This window comes from Megascapheus bottae, chromosome X (assembly GCF_031878675.1).
Source record: "Megascapheus bottae isolate mThoBot1 chromosome X, mThoBot2.hap1, whole genome shotgun sequence".
In the NCBI taxonomy this organism is placed as follows: Eukaryota; Metazoa; Chordata; class Mammalia; order Rodentia; family Geomyidae; genus Megascapheus; species Megascapheus bottae.
The window spans coordinates 27,304,928-27,324,413 of NC_143547.1; the positions used below are offsets into that span (position 1 = coordinate 27,304,928).

The 19,486-nt window shown below is 38.6% G+C and overlaps 1 long non-coding RNA gene across 2 annotated transcripts in view; it reads right to left on the reverse strand.

The window, feature by feature from the left end:
- Window positions 1-19,486, reverse strand: part of LOC150040640 (uncharacterized) — a 51,950-nt gene that overhangs the window by 21,021 nt on the left and 11,443 nt on the right. For both annotated transcript variants that reach the window (XR_016533750.1, XR_016533749.1), the window contains exons 2-3: window positions 2,824-2,996; window positions 2,303-2,409 (exon numbers count right to left, since the gene is read on the reverse strand). This is a non-coding gene — a long non-coding RNA (uncharacterized LOC150040640). The remainder of the gene's footprint in view (window positions 1-2,302; window positions 2,410-2,823; window positions 2,997-19,486) is intronic.

Consider the following 19,486-nt stretch of genomic DNA (forward strand, 5'->3'; position numbering starts at 1 on the left):
ACAATCCTTCCACTATAATACAACATTTTACAGATCCCAGTCCACCAATCCATTTCTAATAACAAGTCTCAAACAATCTTTTAAAGATTTTTTGAAGTAATTTCTTAATGTAAGATGTTTCATCACTGTTTTAATAGCACCACCTTTTTTTCACATGCCAAAAAAGGGCAATTGAATGACAAGAGAATGACTTAAAAACATGTGCCTTGCAAGAACACAGAACCCTCTGTATCCAGCCTAAGGGAGAGGAATAAATGTTATGCCGAAGTGGGAAAACCATCCTGTTGCTACCAAAGGAATTTTCTCTACGTTGCAAATGAAGGAAACATTTGCAAACTCTTGAAGAGCTAGCTATACAATAACTGGTTCAAGATGTTCTCACTGCTGGTCAGTCAAAGGATTTGCACAAACCCAGGGAAGCTAACTTTTCCTACCTTTATTACCCCCATATGGGATTATTTATTTTCCATCTTTTCTGACTGCTTTCCATTGATTTTTATATTATATTAAAGTATTGCTCTGTTCAAGATCTATGTTTGCCACTCTTCCCATGGTGAGCCAGTACACAAATGCAAAGTCAGGAGAACATGAAAGGAAGGGAGATACTTATATTGTTTCATGAGTTTTTTTCCCCTTCTCATTATCCTCCTACTCGGTGAGACTGTAGTGGGAGGTCTGAATGACATTTCCAAATGGGAGAAGTTAAAGCTACATTTCAACACCCAACCACTCAGTTGTCATAGGAACAACACCGTGAGCCTTATCTGGGCCTGAACAGTCACTTGCTTTCCTTTAAATCCAGTATGTACACACACACACACACACACACACACACACACACACACACCCATGAAGAACAATTTAATTGGACAAAGCTGTATACCACACCAAAAAAAAGGAAGAAAATAAGCCCAAAGGAAAAGTGTTCCTGAACATGCAATTATCAAATACTCTTAGAGAAATTGTTTGCAAAGACAAAGAAAACATATGCATGCCATTACTAGCTTTTTATAGAGTATACAAAAATGCTAATACATGCAGTGATCCCCCCAGGGGGGATTCAGGGCAATGGTATGTCATTTATTTTAGATATATATAAAAAATAATAAATTAAAAACAGAAGAGTGGCAAATAGAATTGAAAGCACGGGGTTCTCAAATAATTCTTCTGGGATATATTTTCTAACATTTACTGTTCCAACCTACTTCTAATACATTTCTATCACTTGATACAATGGCTTCTAAAGGCAGGAGAGAAATGTAAAATTTGAGAACAAGGCTCTTTTTCCATCAAGCATGGAAGTATTTTAGCCCTACTGTTAAATCACCATGTTTCACCGAATTATTTACAGGCAATACAAAGCTGAAAATAATGGAGTAAGTGCATACACACATGCTAGCAGGAGGGTGCAAATGATCCAGAAAGACCTCCAGACTTCATCATCAGTTTTCTGTCCTTAAGACTAAAGCCTCTCAATTCACATGCTTTATTTTGGAGGGGGAGGTACCACTTTGAACTTCCATCCCTTTATCACCAACAGGGAGAAACTCCAATTATCACCATCCTCTTTTAGATTGTCTTTTTTAAGGTAACCACTGGAGATTTTCTAAGCAGTGGAACAGGAATCAAAACTCAGAAATATAAATTTAACCTGGAGTTTAGTCTAAGGTACTTCAAAAAGAAAACAATACTAATACATCCTGTGTAATCCAAAACATAATTCTGTTAATAAATTTTCATCATATACTCACAGTCATAAATGGAACTAGCCCACATTGCATACACAATTGCTACCAGTTAAAGACAAGGTATTCTTTTCCCATTTAATTCTTTAAGTAGATATCACATGCTTACTGCTATTGACTAATAAGAAACTTTAAAAGAAAAAATATGTAGGCATCCACTATTCTTTTTTATTCTGTTTAACCTCTTGCATACAATCTTTCTTAAACTTAACTCAATAAATCAGGCATTTATGCTTAATTTAAAAAATTGCATTTTTATAGTTCATGAGCAAGATTATTATGTAAGTGCAAGTATTCTAGGCTTTACTGAATTTTTTCTGGAAACCATAAACATGAGAGATTCAAGATTAGAAAACTAAAATTCAGGTTTTAGACAGGCAAGGCTGGCAGACACATGCACACGAAACCATTAAGTATTGCTCATCACAATCTCATACTATATAATGGACCATATATAATAACCAACCTTTTGCTTCATCATGTAATCACTAGAACAATCTTAAATGCTATGACACCAATATTAAAAAGAAAAGAAAAAGGGAAGAAACAGCTATTACCATCCTCTTCTGTTCTTATACCCTCGGGAGAAGTTGTCGATTTGACTTCTGATGCAGTACTTCAACTTTCGTTTTGTAAAGTTCCAATTAAATAAATACTTGACAGCCTAAAATAGAGGGAGGCAAAGAAAACAAGTGGGCTTAATTCTGAAAGCCTTTTTTCAAGTTCATATATGCTGTTCAGACTAAATGCAAATCCATAACCATGAAAAGTTAATACCACACACTCCAACTTGATCAAACAGTTTGGATTTCATGCTCCGCTTTCCCCCACCAAAAAAAGGGGGAAACAAAGTTTAAAAAGCAAGCGCTACTTGAATTAGCCAGATTCTGCTAAACTGCTATCACCACTCTCAATTTTCTTAATTACCTGCCTTCATCACAGCCTTTATGTGCAGACTGGGGCTCAAAGTTTATGCCTTCCCTCTTCCACACAGTTGTTAGGGGGTCTGTGAACAATTTTGCAATTCCCACACAAACCATATGATATCTATTAGGGAGCAATGCCACTTTTCACTTACCAGTTCTGGATAAAGCAGTGTTTCCTGGTGACAGAATGTAGCTGCTTCCGTTCATTTGCTAAAACTCCCTCTTTGCAGCTTGATAAATCTGATTAGATCTGTCTTTGTTCCACAATCACACGAGGCACTTTTACCAACCAAGTTTTCCAAAACAATTATCTGCGTTTTCATTCCTGTGACAAAACAAATTAGAGCAAGAAAAGGGGGAAATGGGGAGTGAGTCCACACCAAATTCCTGGCAATGATTTTCAACTGCATTTTTCTGCGTTTAATCAGTAAGCTGCATTAAAGTGACAGTTACCGGTTCAGGAAGCCAGTTTGATCAAGTCAGCCACTAACAGTATGCATGTCTTACAATGGTGTGCAGAGCCCAAGAAAACCATTGTTGGTCATCAACCACATGCAGCTGGAACCACTGGTCAGACACCCCCCCCAACACACACCTTGTTGAGCAGCAAGCTGGAGAGCAGTCAGACTGGACAGTCAACTGACACAGGACTTCTTATAGGGACCTAACAATTAGCAGCTGACCAATCACAGCCAGTACCTTGTACCTAAGTCACATGACAGGGCAGTGCCTATGACTGTAAGATTTCTGAATTACTGGGGTTACACAAAGGACACTCATTCAGGAAAAGAAAAAAAAGCCCCAAGATGAAACAGAAAACACCCCAGCTGTGACAAGACAACTCCGGCTTTAAAACAAGAAACACCCCGAGCTTCACACAGCCCAGAGAAAGACCCACCACCAAGCCAGATAGAAATCAGAGGAATGTGTGGCATGTAACAAAAAAGAATCCCAAAGTAGAGGCTGCATTTACAAACCCACTTCAGTTACTAATCTATTCTTCACTCCCCTTCCTCTGTAGTTTCCCAGACAATTTTACATTCCAAACTTCATGTTCAAGGGGGGCAAATAAAAGCTCTAGTGAGTCTCGGCAGAGTCATCTCTCTAAGGAAAATTCAAATTTGTCACTTTTTCTAGTTCCCACATGAAATGTAAATTTTAAAAAAATAGTTGGACAAAGTAGACAAAAAATTAAGCATCATCAGGAAAAAATTTTTGATCTCTGTCTCTGGAGCCTATTTCATCAACTAGCTGCCAATTTATTTGTAGCACCTTCAATTTATCCCCTAAATACCTCTCATGTTCTAGGAAAACAACTCAATCATGAATAACACAACCATGTCACCAATCTCCAAAAAAAATAATGCAAAAGAAATCCAGGTACTTACAAGCAGTCTTCGCCCCCTCTTCTAACATGTGAAGTAAAAATATGCACTCAGCTTTACCATTCCAACCTAGCAGCCCTATTATAACTGAGAGAGGCTGCAAAAGCTCCTTCTCTGAGACAAGCTTGGAACACAGTGCTGCTTGCCATCCCCAATTTATGGAAGGAAGCATATGTCAAACAAACCAGGTGATGACTCAGACTGCCTCCCCCAGACACATTTCCCCTAGAATGGGAGGGTAGAATAAGGGCAACCTGTTTGGATGTGACTCAGTTTTATTAGATGGGTGGTAGCAGTTGACTTGACAAGCTCACATTTTTTTTCTTATCACTTGTACATTTAAGGGTCAGAATGCACATTCGTATAGGCTTAAAAACACGGGGCCTCAGAAACAAAAACCTGTGTGCCAATTTACATTTCAGAATTGTGCATTGTTAGTTTTATAATTAAGCTAATTAAACATCTGAATTTACATTACAGATAGAAATGCGTTTGAGACAATCAGGGTTTTTCCCCGTTTTCTTTTCCTTTTTTTGTCCCTACACAGTAGGAAATATCTCTCCCAGGAATTTTAGTTTTAATTCTCAAGCATAAGCCTTACATGGCAGACTCTGCAGGAAATGGTCAAAGAGATCCAAAAGCCATGTTGCAGTTTTCACTTTTGCATATACGGCAGTGTGCACACTAACGAGTTTCTCTCATACAAACACACAATTATATACCATAATCATACCAGACAAAATAGTCTCTGGGGATTTTTCATACAAACCTGCATACAAGCTGCAAGACAAAAATCTGAAAAATAAAGCATGACCCCAGTCTTTCTCTTCAATAAAAAGTTGTCTAGCCAGACAGGACAGGAGTGGCCTTTCACCGGGTAAATTGTTCTCAGGTATCATGGGGACAGGAACAACTTGATAAAAAGAAGAGTAATTCCTCGTATGAAAATTCTGGAAAGCTGGGCCCGTGCAGTTTAACTCCAGTTATCTCTTGCCAGCATACTTCCTTTAACCTTGAGCAAAGTCAGCAACTGGCATTTAATGTTGACTGTACTTTGATGGATAACTAGCTTTGTTATGATGTAGATAGAACACACATTCTATTTTTATGATCTAGAAATACCTTCACATATCAAATTCTCTCATAGAGATGAAGGTAGAAAAAAGGTATATATGCTAAAAAAATGTAAGGAAGTTAATTCACGAGTTGCTACTCCCTTTCCAAAAAGAATGTGTGCAAAATTTTATTGGAATAAAGATCACATTAAAATTTACATTGGTTTGTAGATATCCAATTTGTGCACAACTATCTGGAAGTACATTTCCAAATTACATTTTTGAAGTCTATTTTAATGACTTGCACATATTTCTCACCTAGTTATTAAAATTTACTCATACTTCAACAGGGATGTATTAATCTACTCAGTGACTTCTGAGTAACGTTTTATTGGCTTAAAGACAGTTTCCTATGATACACAGAGAACATAAAATCTATAATTACATGTCTTTCAATGGAAATAAACACAGGCTATGAAAAGAGAATGTTAATAAAATCAAACAAGTAAGACTGTTACATCTGAAAGGACCTATCATAGTTTTTTTTTAAAGACTAGCTTCTGGAGACAGATTTGAAGAGGTTTGAATCCTAAGCTGATATTTCCAGCTGTAGCACTTATTTGTGCCAAAATTATTACATGTAAGGGGTGAGACCAGTGCATGACAGATAATTCTGGAGTTCTACACAACTTAGTTGGTCCCAAAGTAACATTTTTGAATGAAGAAAACACAATTACATCAGGATTTTTGAATACCAGTACTGGACCTTGAACTCAGGACCTGAGTACTGTTCCTGAGCTTTTGTGTTCAAGGTTAGCACTCTACCACTTGAGCTGCAATTCTACCTCTGGCTTTTTTGGATGGTTAACTGGAGATAAGAGTCTTATAGTCTTTCCTGCATGGACCGATTTTGAACTGTGATCCTCAGATCTCATTGCCTGAGTAGGAGTCACTGACAATTTTATCACTTACAAAAATCATTTATAACTATTTTATTAATTGCCATAAGCACTAACCAATTGATCCATAAGGTATTTTTTCATAATGTGTCAGTGGCATAAACTGTCGTACCTATTCATTCCCAAAATTTGTTTGGGTCTTTCCCTCTAAACTTTTCAGAGGCTCCTTGGGCCAATGTAGATTACACCTGGAGATAATGGTGCAGGGTGATTGCTGAATCTAATGTCATGGCCTAGTTGGACCAGGAACTACTAACTATAGCCAGGAAAGAAGGTGAATTAATCACTCAGTTCTGTTGAGCACACAGCATATAGATTGAACACACAGTATATAGATCCTATACCAATAGGACCAATAATCAGAAGCTTGAGGTACACATCCACATCAGAGTATCTGAAGTGCACTGTTTCATTTCTCTACAGGGTCCTGACAGAAAACCCCAGCAATCCATTATCTACAAACAAGTTTCCATCGGAAAATTCTATGAAGCAGTTAAAGTATCCCACAAACGACAGCTAATGGTTTAGCTAATAGTTGGTAATAAACACTAATAGTAAGCAGGGTGTGGTGGCTCACTCCTGTAATCCTAGCTATTCAAGACACTGAGATCTGAGGATCGCAGTTCAAAGCCAGGCCAGGCACTAATGTCCTTGAGACTCTTATCTCAAGTTAACCACTAGAAAACAGGAAGTGGTACTGTGGATCAAGGGTAGGGTGGTAGCCTTGAGCTGAAGAGCTCGGGGACAGAGCCCGGGCCCAGAGTTAAGCCCCACGAGCAACAAAAAAGGGCAAAAGAAAATTAAAAAAAAAAAACAAAAACACTAATAGTATCCAATAATTCCCACAACATATTTGAAAAATGATGAAAAAACAAAAAAGAAGGCCAGCCACCAGACATCAATGAGACATAGGCAAGCTTTATAAATATGAACTCAGCACTACTTAGTCTGAAGGATCTGATCCAAGTTGATGCTTCCTACAAAACACAGTAACTCTTGTCTTTATCTGGCTCATGTTTCAGAGACAGACAGGAACAAAATGGGGGAATGATAGCAAAATGGGAAGGTGGCTGGGATTATATAGTAGTGCTAGGGGACGGAGACTCTTTGCAGCTGTATGGGAGCCTGGTTGAAGGATACATACAGACTTGATTCAACCACTAAGCAAAGGCTGCTTTGGGGATCCAACAGGAGATCCACAGGCCATGTTTGAAATACCAATAAAGCTATGGCTTAAGTGGTAAAGCATTAGCCTTGAATGACAAAGCTCAGTAACAGATCCCAGGCCCTAAGTTCAAGCCCCAGCATCAACACACACACACACACACACACACACGCACGCACGCACGCACGCACGCACGCACGCACGCACGCACGCACGCACGGACGCGTGCCCTAATGTAATACAACAGTAGCAGGTTTCTGAAATCAAAACCGGAGGTCAAGGTGAAGACAGGCAGCTGAGATTTAGTACTAGTACTGGGATAGACGTTGTTACCTATGGAGGCCTGAAAGACTCATTTCCTTTCTTTCTTACTTCATTTGGAGAATGGAGTTAGATGAAAGAGATGAGGGAGAAATTACTTACATTTTCACTCACACATCACTGCTTTTAATAATGATCACCATCACCATGAGCATACTAAGTGATTAATTCGCCCAGTCAGCAAGAGAATTTCCAAGGGGGGAGAAGGGGGAAGAGGCGTACTATCCCAGACTGCTAAGTCATTTGAAGGCAAATAGTCAACTTATTTTTATTTGTGTATATTTTTCATCAGTTACATTTTATAAGTGATCAGTATCATTTTCTAAGAAACCTGGTGTGGTGGTATGCATTTGTAATCCCAGCACTTGGGAAGCTACAGGAGGAGGACCACAAGTTCAAGGACAATCTGGGATACATTAAAAAGACCCTGTCTCCAAAAAGTAATAATCACCATCCATCTTTGGAGAGTTAGCTGCTCATCACTTTGGGATCCTAGCAAAGTACTCTGCTTCAACAATACCTTAACATTGCATATACTTTAAGGATTCCCAGTATTACAATATTCTTGTAGAAACCTCTATGCAGGCATGCTCACAGACTATATTTAGATGTATAGAGGACACACTGCGAGTACCTCTTTATGACACTGGCCTCTTTTCCAAGCTTTTCATCTTATATAACAAGGAGCTGCTTTGCCTGTCTTCCTAAAATGCCCTTAGAAAAGTTTTTTTATAAGTTGTCTTCTTTCCCCACCCATTTTAACTGACTCAATTTTTTTTTGATGGCAGCACCACTGGGTGGGAGGGAATAAGGGAGTGGGCAGGGTGGGAGAAAGGAAGGAGGAAGAAGGGGGAGCTGAATCACAGCCCTGTGAGTAATCTTAGGGTTTTTTTCCTTCCTAAGGGTATGAATCAAATTAAGCTTGTTTTGCTGTGGGTGAAGGAAGGGGAATATAATACCAGCGTGAATCAGAGCAATTATCAAATATGCGGCACTCACTAAAACTTAATTACAATCACTGCTTTCTCTCAAGTCTGCCAGTAAACGCCTCACCAGAGCATTTGTTAATCAATATAATCCTGGGCAAAAAAAGAAAAAGAAAAAAATTCCTAGAGTTTGAACTCAATTATCACCCTCTTCCCTTTAAAAATTTCCTTTTACATGTGAATATCAGAAACAGGAATTATTTCAGAGCTTCTGTGAGATAATCTTTGGCCCCAAGAGCTAAGTGTGAAAACAACTCAGATAATACGAGGGAGCAGACCAAGTTACATACTATAGGGCTACATCAAATACTGGTTTCACGAAAACAGCCACTAAGTAAAATGACTTTTAACCACAGCAAATGCCATTACAAAAGGAACACTACATGGAACAATGAACCCTTGGGGGGGGGGAAATGTGGGCATTCTGTCTTAACCCTGTGCTGTGAGGAAAAAAAATTGTCAAAATGAAACTTTTATCCTGCCTTAGACTGAAATAATTAAGTTCTCATAAATTTTAAGATTTTGCTAGAAATGACATTAAGAAAAGGATTGGTGCCAATAAATGTACGTATACTTACTATTTTGGGGAAAAATGGCTACCTAAAAGGGGAAAGGTTGGAACAAATATTATTTACTCCACCTAGGTAATTTCGAAAGCTCAAAACAAAAAGAAAAATATAGCTGCAGTGCTAGGAGTGGAACCTTATATGTGTAAGGCAAGTGTATTATCACTCAGCTATATCTCTGGATGCCACAAAGACTCCCCATTTTTAGCTACACAAACAAGCTTAAATGTACCTACCTACTCATGATTGCTGTTTTTTTTTATACTGGTACAGATATTCCATAGTAGGAAAATGTTCTCTGCAGATTTAGTGTCCTTACAGAATGGGCTACATACAAAAGGTTCAGAGAGGTATCATTACCATGTAAGGTTTTCCCAAGTTCATGTCCATTAGGACATTCATTGTGTTAGTGCATTACTGGATGACTCCAAAGACATGATTGCAAGACCACACTGAACAAGGTAAAGCTAACTTTTCTCTTTTTTTCTCTTCTTCCCCACCCTCCATCCTGTCTCTAGTCAGTTGTAGGGCTCTGTCCTGAGTTCTTTTGTTCAAGGCGAGTGTTGTACGACCACTTCCAGTTTCTGAGTGATTGGGTTAATAGGAAATTAAGAGTCTCAGGGGACTTTTCTGCCTAGGCGGGCTTCAAACTGCAATCCTCAGATCTCAGCATCCTGAGAAGCTATGATAATAGGCATGAGCCAACAGCATCAGGCTTCGGTTTCTATACATATCCCGAAATTGGGGCATTTTAATCTGCACTGGGTGCCTTTTGGAGACGCCCAAATCTCTAAATCTGCCTGTAATTTATAATATTAGGAAATCTTTGCCAACATTAAATTATACATAGCTTTGTCAATATGGGACTCTTACAAAATGCGCAAGATCAATTTTCTGGCTATCTCTAAGAAATTTGCTTTGCTAAGTTAATAAATTAAGGCCCAGGGGTGAGGGGCTGTTATTTCAAAACTTTACAGAGGACAATCTGAAGGTTCAGGAGTATCATAGAAGCTATGTGAAAACGAACCTAAAACTCAAGCATGCTGACAGTAACCTAGATTAATCTACCAAGATTAAAGTGGAAGAGCACTGTAGCCAAGCCAACATGTACAACATGGATCTGATAAACAACAGGGGATGTGAAAGTAGCAACAAAGGCGGTTACCTAACTGGGAAGTGACAAAGTAATGGAGTCAAGAGATTAGCCATGAGGAGATAAGTCTATCAAGGTCCCAAGAAAATATAAATGACATCATCAAAGTCCAGTTACAAGGGATGAAAGATGATTTAGAGTGATCCAAAAAGGGCAAATCAACAAATGGGAACAAAAGATTAAAGACAGAGAAGTAAGAAAAGTAAAGGACTACTTCACTGGCAGAGTTCTATTTTAATAACCAGTTTGTTTCCAACTTTGTGCCTACCAAATCCCTACTGCCATAGTTCTCCTGTAGTGTGCCTCTGTGCTCAACCCCTAATTTACCTGAGCCATCATTATCCTCCCTCCAGGATGCAGCCACCACACAAAAACCTACAACCTCCAGAAAGGCAGCAAGCTGGTTAGTAACACAGCCCAAACAAAGCTATAGCAAAATTAATCCAGAAGTGGGAAGAAAAAAAAGTACCTATCAGAAAAGTGCTAGCATGAAAACTGGACTGAAGCCTAAACAGTAGAAGAGTTGGAAGAGGGACCAGGCAGGGATTGTAACAGAGGAGGTATGATACTCCCCCCACACTCCAATGATTGACTTTCCAACTGTGACATCAACCTATTTCAAGCTTTCAACAAACATTTTGAAAATTCTTTTTTTTAACTGTGCATTCCACTGCAACCAGGTCAAGATATTTTTTGCCAGTCCTAGGCCTTGAACTCAGGGCCTGAGCACTGTCCTTGTGCTTTCTCAAGGCTAGAGCTCCACCAGTTGAGCCACAGCACCACTTCTAGCTTTTTCCCCCCTACATATGCGGTACTGAGGAATCCAACCTGAGTCTTCATGCATGCTAGGCAAGCACTCTACCACTAGGCCAAACTCCCAGCCCTGGGTCAAGATGTTTTAAGCTAAAGTTATGAAGTACTCCATGTTATAATATACAGGTTTGATTGCTATAACACCCCAATCTTGTCTCACATCTTACAACCTATGATTCTCTTGAAATAAAGGGAGGTTGTTGGTTGTACAATATGACAAAACTATCCTTACTATTTCTATGTTCTAAAAGGTCTTTAGGAAAAAAACAGGTGATTTATTAAAAACCACAGCTGTCCTAGGCTCTAAGTGGTTCACTTGTGTAATCTAAGCTACTCAAGAGGCTGAGATCTGAAGATAATGGTTCAAAGCCAGCAGAAGCAGGAAAGCATGTGAGACTCCTCTCCAACTAACCACTAAATACACCATAAAGTAGGTATGGCTTAAGTGGAAAGAGCACCAGTCTTGAGCATAAAAGTTCAGGGACAGGGCACAGGTCCTCAGTTCAAGCCTTAGTGCCAGTGTGCACACATACACACTCACACACACAGCTGTACTATTACTTGTACAAGATGCCCCCATGGACAGAAACTTGATACTTGAAACCTCTTTTCCCTTGCATCTAAGGAGTTTAGAATTATTTAAGGAGCTTAGAATTACTTTAAGAATAAAAAAATTGAAAAGCAACACTTGCAGCTATCTGAAATTAACCTCAAATGAATCATAATAAACAAAAGTCAAACCTGAGTACTAGATTATTAGTACCAAAGCTGCCAGTTGTCTACTTAATGCTGGGAACAGATAAGCAGTATGAAAAGCAATAAAGCCTAACACAAATACCTAGCCAAGCTTTTCCTTTTCTTGTTTAATTCATGTAAATGTGCAAGGTTTATTATCCTAGAAATAAAAATCTAAAGTAAACGTAGTCCTATAAAAACTAAAATTAATCACAGAATTCTAAGACCTAGAGAAGATAACTAGAATATTGATTTTTTAGACATTCCATAACTATGACATGGTGATTTTAAAGACAGTGTTGGCTGGCAAACTAGTTTATCATTGCTTTGTTCTGAGGAGTTTGGCAATCTCGTCCTCCTGAATTCGTGTAAGCTTGCCTGCTATCATGTGGTCAGTAGTCTTTTTGGAAGTAATGTGGTAAAACACAATACAGCTTCAATACCTGTATCTTCTAGTCATTGCTCTGAAACGTCATTTCCAACAGTGAACATTGGTTGTTCTAATATTAAACTCACTCCCTGCTGCTAAGATGCCAAGTTCATTTCCATAAGACTACTTTTCAAATGGGCACAAGTGGCTTATGTCTAAAATCCTACTCAATAGGCTGACATCTAAGGTCTGTGGTTCCTAGCAAGTCCAGGGAGGAAAGTCTGAGTCTATTATCTCCAATAAATCACCAAAATAAAAAAGTCAGAAGCAAAGTGGTGGCTCAAGTGCAAGAGTGCTAACCTTGGCCATAAAAGTTCTGTGACAGTGCTCAGGCACTGAAATCGAGCACCAGGATGGGCAATATGAGCAACAGAGTACTTCTCAATAGGAATACTTTAAACTTGTATATATCTAATGTCACAAGCAACTCAGTGGTTAGCCTTGTAAATGGCCATGGCCAATTTTGCGTATGCCAACTATCTATATCGTGAGAGCTAAGAGGCTCATATAGGCCAAGATGCAAAATGAAAGATCAGGCAAAAGTTTCTTAGAATACAATGAAACATCATAGATGCTACAGATGCTCCTCTAGCTTGAACATTCCCTACAATCTATTTAGAACCATTTTTGCCAAGGAATTTCACACACTCAAAAATTATTCAAGAAGTCTTTACTGATTTCTCGATATTGTGCCAGACTCAGAGAATGCAACAATGAACAAGACATAATGGCCCTGTCCTAATGGAGCATCCATTCTACTGGGGAAGGAAAATCACAATGAAATCATTACAGAAAATGCTAGTTGGATGCTAGAATAATAAAGAAGGAAGGCACCAAGGTACTGATGAGTGTAGAGGTGGGATAGTTGCTATTTTGTGAGGGTGGTCAGTGAAAGATGACTTCTCTGATAAAAGACAGCAAAAGTAGATTCCATAAATATCTCGGTAACAAATGAGAGGTTAAGGAAAATTGAATGGTTTTGTACCTGGTCAGCTATAGGACAGTAGAAAAAGTGGTAGAAAGAAGAGTGGAGAAACTGGCTGAGCTGGATATGGAGTAGGGTACAGATTACACAGGGCTTCCTTATCTACTTGTGATGGGTCCTTACTTTAGAAAACTCACAGGCTTCTTTCTGATCAGCAGAGTAGATTGATACAATGATCTTGGAGTTTCTAAGACAACTTTCATTCCTCTAATAAAATGTGACATAATCAACTCATAAAAAGAAATTAGAGGTGCCAGTGGCTTTGTATAATAATCTTAGCTAAAGCAAAAGATGAGGTCCAGAGGGTTGATTCATAGCTAATCTACACAAAAGCATCTGTAACACTATCTCCAATTTAGACAGCATAAAAGCAGGAATACTGGCTCAAATGGCAAAGTACAAGCCAAGGAAGCAAACAATCCAAGTTTGAGGCCCTGAGTTTAAATCATAGTAGAGACAGAGAAGGAGACAGAAAACCCAAGAACAGTGGTACTTTTAGAGGCTTCAGTTGACCATGTTGATTCCATTGCATTGGCCTAGACTGGTGCATCATTGTGGCAGAAGCATGTAATGGAAAGAAACTACATACTTCACAGCCAGAAATTGAAAGAAAAAAGGACTGGTTTTCAGACATGCTACATTTGGATAACATTAAATACCTAAGCAGAGTTGTTGAAAAGGCTATTGAAATCGAACATTGAGTTCTCTAAGGAAATCATCTGCACCACTGTTTGAACAAGATCGTTGAAATCTGGAAGTGAGGACAGTGGTAGGAGGACTGAGGCACTTGAGTATGAAGAGTGTGAGGCAATGCTAGGGAAATGCATTCAAGAACAGGCTTTGGGGAGGCTGTTTCCAAGTGTGGCATCAGGAAAACAAGCAAAACTAGAGACTTAGCAGTGGATGTGAAACAGAGAAGTCCTCAGATCTTTTGCTAGGGATCACTCTGGAGGGAGCAGAAGTAGACACAACTGGATTGAGGACCACCACAATATGAGAGGAGCATGAAAGTAGTACAGAGACAACTGTCAAGGGAAACAGATAAATGATGGAATCCAGTATACTATAGAGGCTAGTCTTCATAAAAGGATCCAAGAATAACAAATGAACAGCCCTGGGGGTGGCTAGGATATCTACAAGCAGAGCATGTGGAAATCAGCTTCCCTATCTAATTTCTATGTCTATCTTTATGTCTGCTTAAGACTTTTTCATTAGACAATGGCTCCTTGTATCCAATTGTAACTTTTTTTATTGTTGCCACTGTCATATTGAATACAGGAAGGCCTCAGCACCAATCTACATTTTCTCTTCCTTTTTGGGTGATAAGAGACTGAATCGGGGGCTCATTCTTGCCAGGCAAGAGTTCTATTACAATGTTCCACACAGCACTCATTTTTTGAAAGTAACTGAACAGAGAGATGCTCTTGTGAAATACTCTGGATCTATGGCTATGTATTGGAATATCTGGCAAATATTAACCCACAAATATCCCAAACATCTAGGAGTGAAAGATGGTACTTAGTTTCTTTGTACAGAGCTAAGAAACACAATAAACACTTAAGTCAAAAGCACCAATAGGGAGAAACTCTACAAAGCCACCACAACTACATAATACCACAACCATAACACCTGTTCCTTTTTATCTTGGTTCCACTTTTGGGGAACACCAAACCGCATGACTTATTTGGGTCCATCAGCTGGGATCAGGAGAGACAAACTTCAGATTGGGTATGTCTTCATAAGGGACCCTAACTATTTGAATCAGTGAAAGCCCTCACGTAGCAACTTTCTGGAAGCCGGCAAGTATGCAGGTACCAATTGGAGTCCATCTGTAGACACAACAGATGATGGCCTGCTTTCTTGGGAATCAGAAACATAAAACTGAGCTTTGGGAGCTTTATACAGGAAAAGTGCCCGAAATTCGAGCAATTAATATTCAGACTAATTACAAATATAATTATAAACACCATTGGTGTTATATTAATTATAAATCTTAATTATAAGATATTACTTGCACGTAAGTCAATTATAAATATTAATTTTTATAATAAATTCACATCTGAAATGTTATGAGCCATGTACTGGCTGTAAAAGGAAGTCCTAAATTCTTAGATCATTATCAATTAAAATCAATTGATGTACTTGAATTAGATATCTCAGAGGCTGGAGAGTGAAATGGCAGAGCTCAGATTTGCCCTGGGCAGTTCGTTCTTTGTCCCCATTTCACACTGCACAAAACCAGTAACCAATAAGACATTTTGAAAGCATATAAAAAATTAAAGAGAAAAATAAATACCGTGAAGATCTTAAATTCATTTCAATAACCTTTCCCTCATTAGGCTAATGATGTTTCACTACCCATTGGATCTTGTTCATTATGTTAAATAAAACTGGTATTAGTGAGTGCTTCACTCGGATGAAGTCAGGGCGAGTTCAAAATGGGGTGCAGCATGGTTTACCTATTATATAATAAACACTATTGTTCTATATACTCAAAAGTGTTCAGACAATAAATTTCATATCTTAATGATTCCACATTGCATATACATATGAAAACATTACAAGAGGCCCTTTAAATACAGATTATTCAATATGAGAACACTCCTTTGAATAATTTACTAGGGGTGAACTCGAAAGTGATGCCATAAAGATCTCTAAACTGAACTGCTCCAAGGGCAGCCCACTGAGATATCACATCCCTGCATCTGTTAGCAATTTTTCTTAGGTAAGTAAAGCAACTGAAGAGTGGATACACTAACCCAGTAAAATGAGGTGTGCCAAAGTAGCTACTACTTACTGTATACCCTTGCTACCTGGTGAGGTTAACAAGACTTATGAGCTGTTGTAGGTAACTATCTCTCCAGGATTTTACTGGGGTTTTCTAATCAAATATCCATTCTGCTTTCATAGGAATCATTAAGTTTCAGAGAAATATGGAACCTGGATGAGTAACATGTCTCATGGTGATACCTCAAAGCAAAGCATTCAATTTGTAAGACATCATTTCAATAGATATTTAAGATGTATTGTATAGGAAAAAGCAAACAGTTAAAATAGCTTTTGGAGGAAAAAACTCAGATAATTAAACACCAATTTTAGTATCTATAGAGATTCAATCCTATACTTTTTTTGCTAGAAATGGTGGTATTGGTGACATCTTTTAAAAATATAATTTGAAGAGGTCTTAGATAATTTCTTCTCAAGTCTAATTATAACTGAGAAATAGACATCTGGTCTTCTCCTTGGACTAGGATAAAATGTCTTATTTTATAAAAATCAAAAGGTGGAATTGAAGTCTTTGCAGTACCCTTCACTTGTCCTTTGTGTTCTGGATACATCCCATCACTTCCAAGCATCACCAGCCTTAATGTTCTTAACACCTGTTAACTCTCCCAAGTCAATTTTCATTTACATACTGCAATCAGGTACAGCCTTCTCTCTTTTCATCACTGAATAATTTAAAATACCCACCAAAATATGAACACATTGGAAACTGACATACTGAAGCAATTAGGGGAAAAATGGAAAACGATGTTCAGCATAGATGTGTACTCCAGTGCTAGGACTTGAACTCAGGGCCTGGGAGCTGCTCTTTTGACCAGGGCTGGCTGGTGTTCTACCAGTTGAGTAACACATCCACTACCAGCTTTTTGGTGGGTCAGGGGAGCCTTATACACTTTCCTGTCCCAGGAGGTTGTGAACCATGATCTTCAGAGTTCAGCCTCTGAGAAACTAGGATTACAGACATGTGCCACCAGTGCCCATCCTGAACAGAACTTTCTTCCCAAATATTTTTGATGGCTACTCATAGATGTGGAACACCCAGGTTTCGAAGATGGAACTGGCCTGTAGTGAGATTTCAACCATCTTGAATGCAAGGGCCCCTCTTGCTCTCTTCTGCAACCCAGTGCCTAAAACACCCTCATTTATTTGAGGCTCCAAACATGGCATGCATAAACTACTCGTTGTTTCTGTAGTCTTCACAAATATTACCTTTCTTTGCTTTCCAGGTTTTTTCTCTCTTATCAGCTCCATCCCACCTATTCACTAACTTCAGCATCTGACATTTGATGACAAGTACTCTGAAATGTCTGAGTAACTGTCTAAAAATGATGGATTGCACCATATGCCATGTTGAAGTTACCTTTTACAAATTTATGACCACTTGGAATACAGGAGGGAAACTGTTGGGATGGCAGACGGGAACACAGGGCATTCTAAACTAGTAAGGCCTTGAAGTTCAAACTGTATTGAGGAACCAACTAAGGCTATGGTTTTTTGCCAGTCCTGGGGCTTTCTCCAGGATAGAGCTCTACCATTTGAGCAACAGCACTACTCACGGTTTTTTCCTATTTATGTGGTACTGAAGAATCTAACCTGGGTTCTCATTCATTCTAGGCAAGCACTCAACCACTGTTACAAACTCCTGGACCCCTAAGCATATTTTAACAATGACCTTATAGTAATACTACTGAAGGCTATAAAATTACTAACCTCTAACATATTAAACTAATAGTGGTCTTTGTCAGATCATTATGTTATATATTCAGTAACAGTCTGAATATTTCTAATATAATGCAACAGTCCTAATTGGTTGATAGGATTTAGCGCTCAAAGACAATTTCCTAGTATTGGTGTACCTTACAAAATAAACCTCATGCAGAATAGCCACCAACGCATTGTAACTTCTGTGATAGACAAAGAGCTGAAGCAGAAGTCCAAATGAGGCTATAAGATATGCAGACCTAATATTCAAAAAATGAAAACATTAAAAAACAAAATTAAAAAAACCACAGTCACTTGGAAAAGCAAAATGCATTAAACTATGAATTGACTTGCTTTCATCCTGGAGCAAATCACATCAAAATAATGTAAGGTAATAACATTGTGCAAGATAGATTATATTCATAAACTACTTTGTTAATCTAATTTGTGTAACTACTAAAAAGATAATGTGCAGTGTGCCACTGTCTCATGCCTGTAATTCTAGCTACTTCAGAAGGCTGAGATCTGAGGATCCCAGTTCAAAGCCAGCTAGGGGCATGAAACTCTGGGAGGTTCTTACCTCTAATTAACCTCCAGAAAACTGAAGTGTCACTGTGGCTCAAGGAATAGGGCAGTAGACTTGACCTGAAGAACTCAGATACATCGCCCAGGTCCAGAGTTCAGATCCCACGACCAAAAGAAAACTGGAGGGCCCAGAGCGTGACCTAGTGGTAGAGTGCTTGCCTATCAATCACAAAGCCCTGGGTTTGATTCCTTGGTACCACATACACATAAAAAGCTGGAAATAGTGCTGTGGCTCAAGTGGTAGAGTGCTAGTCTTGAGCACAGAGAGGTTCAGTAACAGCAAGCACCCATGCGCTGAGTTCAAGCCATAAAACTGACAAAAAACAAAAACTAAGCTAAAAAACAGAAAAAGAACAGGCAATGTAGAATAGCAAAAAAGCAAAAATTCCCAATGATCCAATGAAAATAGGAATCCAACTTAAATAGGCATTTTTCCTAACAAATATTCAAACACATTTTTTTTGTGGGTCATGGGGCTTGCACTCTGGGCCTGAGCACTGTCCCTGAGCTCTTCAGCTCAAGGATAACACCCTAACCCTGGAGCCCCACTTCCTGTTTTCTAGTGATTAATTGGAGATAAGAGTGTCAGGTCCTTTTGTGCCCGGGCTGGCTTTGAACCTTGATCCTCAGATCTCAGCCTCCTGAGTAGCTAGGATTACAGACGTGAGCCACTGTGCCTAGCTGGGTTTATTCATTTTTGGTTTTACCTTAAAAAAACAAACGTAAAAAAAGATTATAATTCCTCCCATCATCTCTTTCCATAGGAAGAAAGTAATTCTTATATTTTAGGAAGAAATCTGTACTAAATACTTGAAATGCTTTTTTACACTTCAGTAAACGCTTAGCTGGCATAGCATCGCGGACAATGATGTCTAATAATAAGTGGTTCCATAGCCCACAGTACTTAAAACTTTCCCAATCCTTCAACTATATTTTATCATTGGTAGGGGGGAAGAGAAAACTTCAAGCCTTGAGTTGATTAGGAAACTAGCATAAATTTCCTAACAGATTTTTTTTTTCTAACTGAACAAATGAAAAATTTTGTCTGGAGACCTTCTGAAATCTCTAACCAACTAAGGAGTCAAATTGGACACTGATTTTTCTAGGATTCTTCTACTAGTTCTTTGCAATCAGGAAACCCTAGAAATAGTTCAAGTTGAGACAGAGTTTAAGCATACCATGCAGTTGAAAG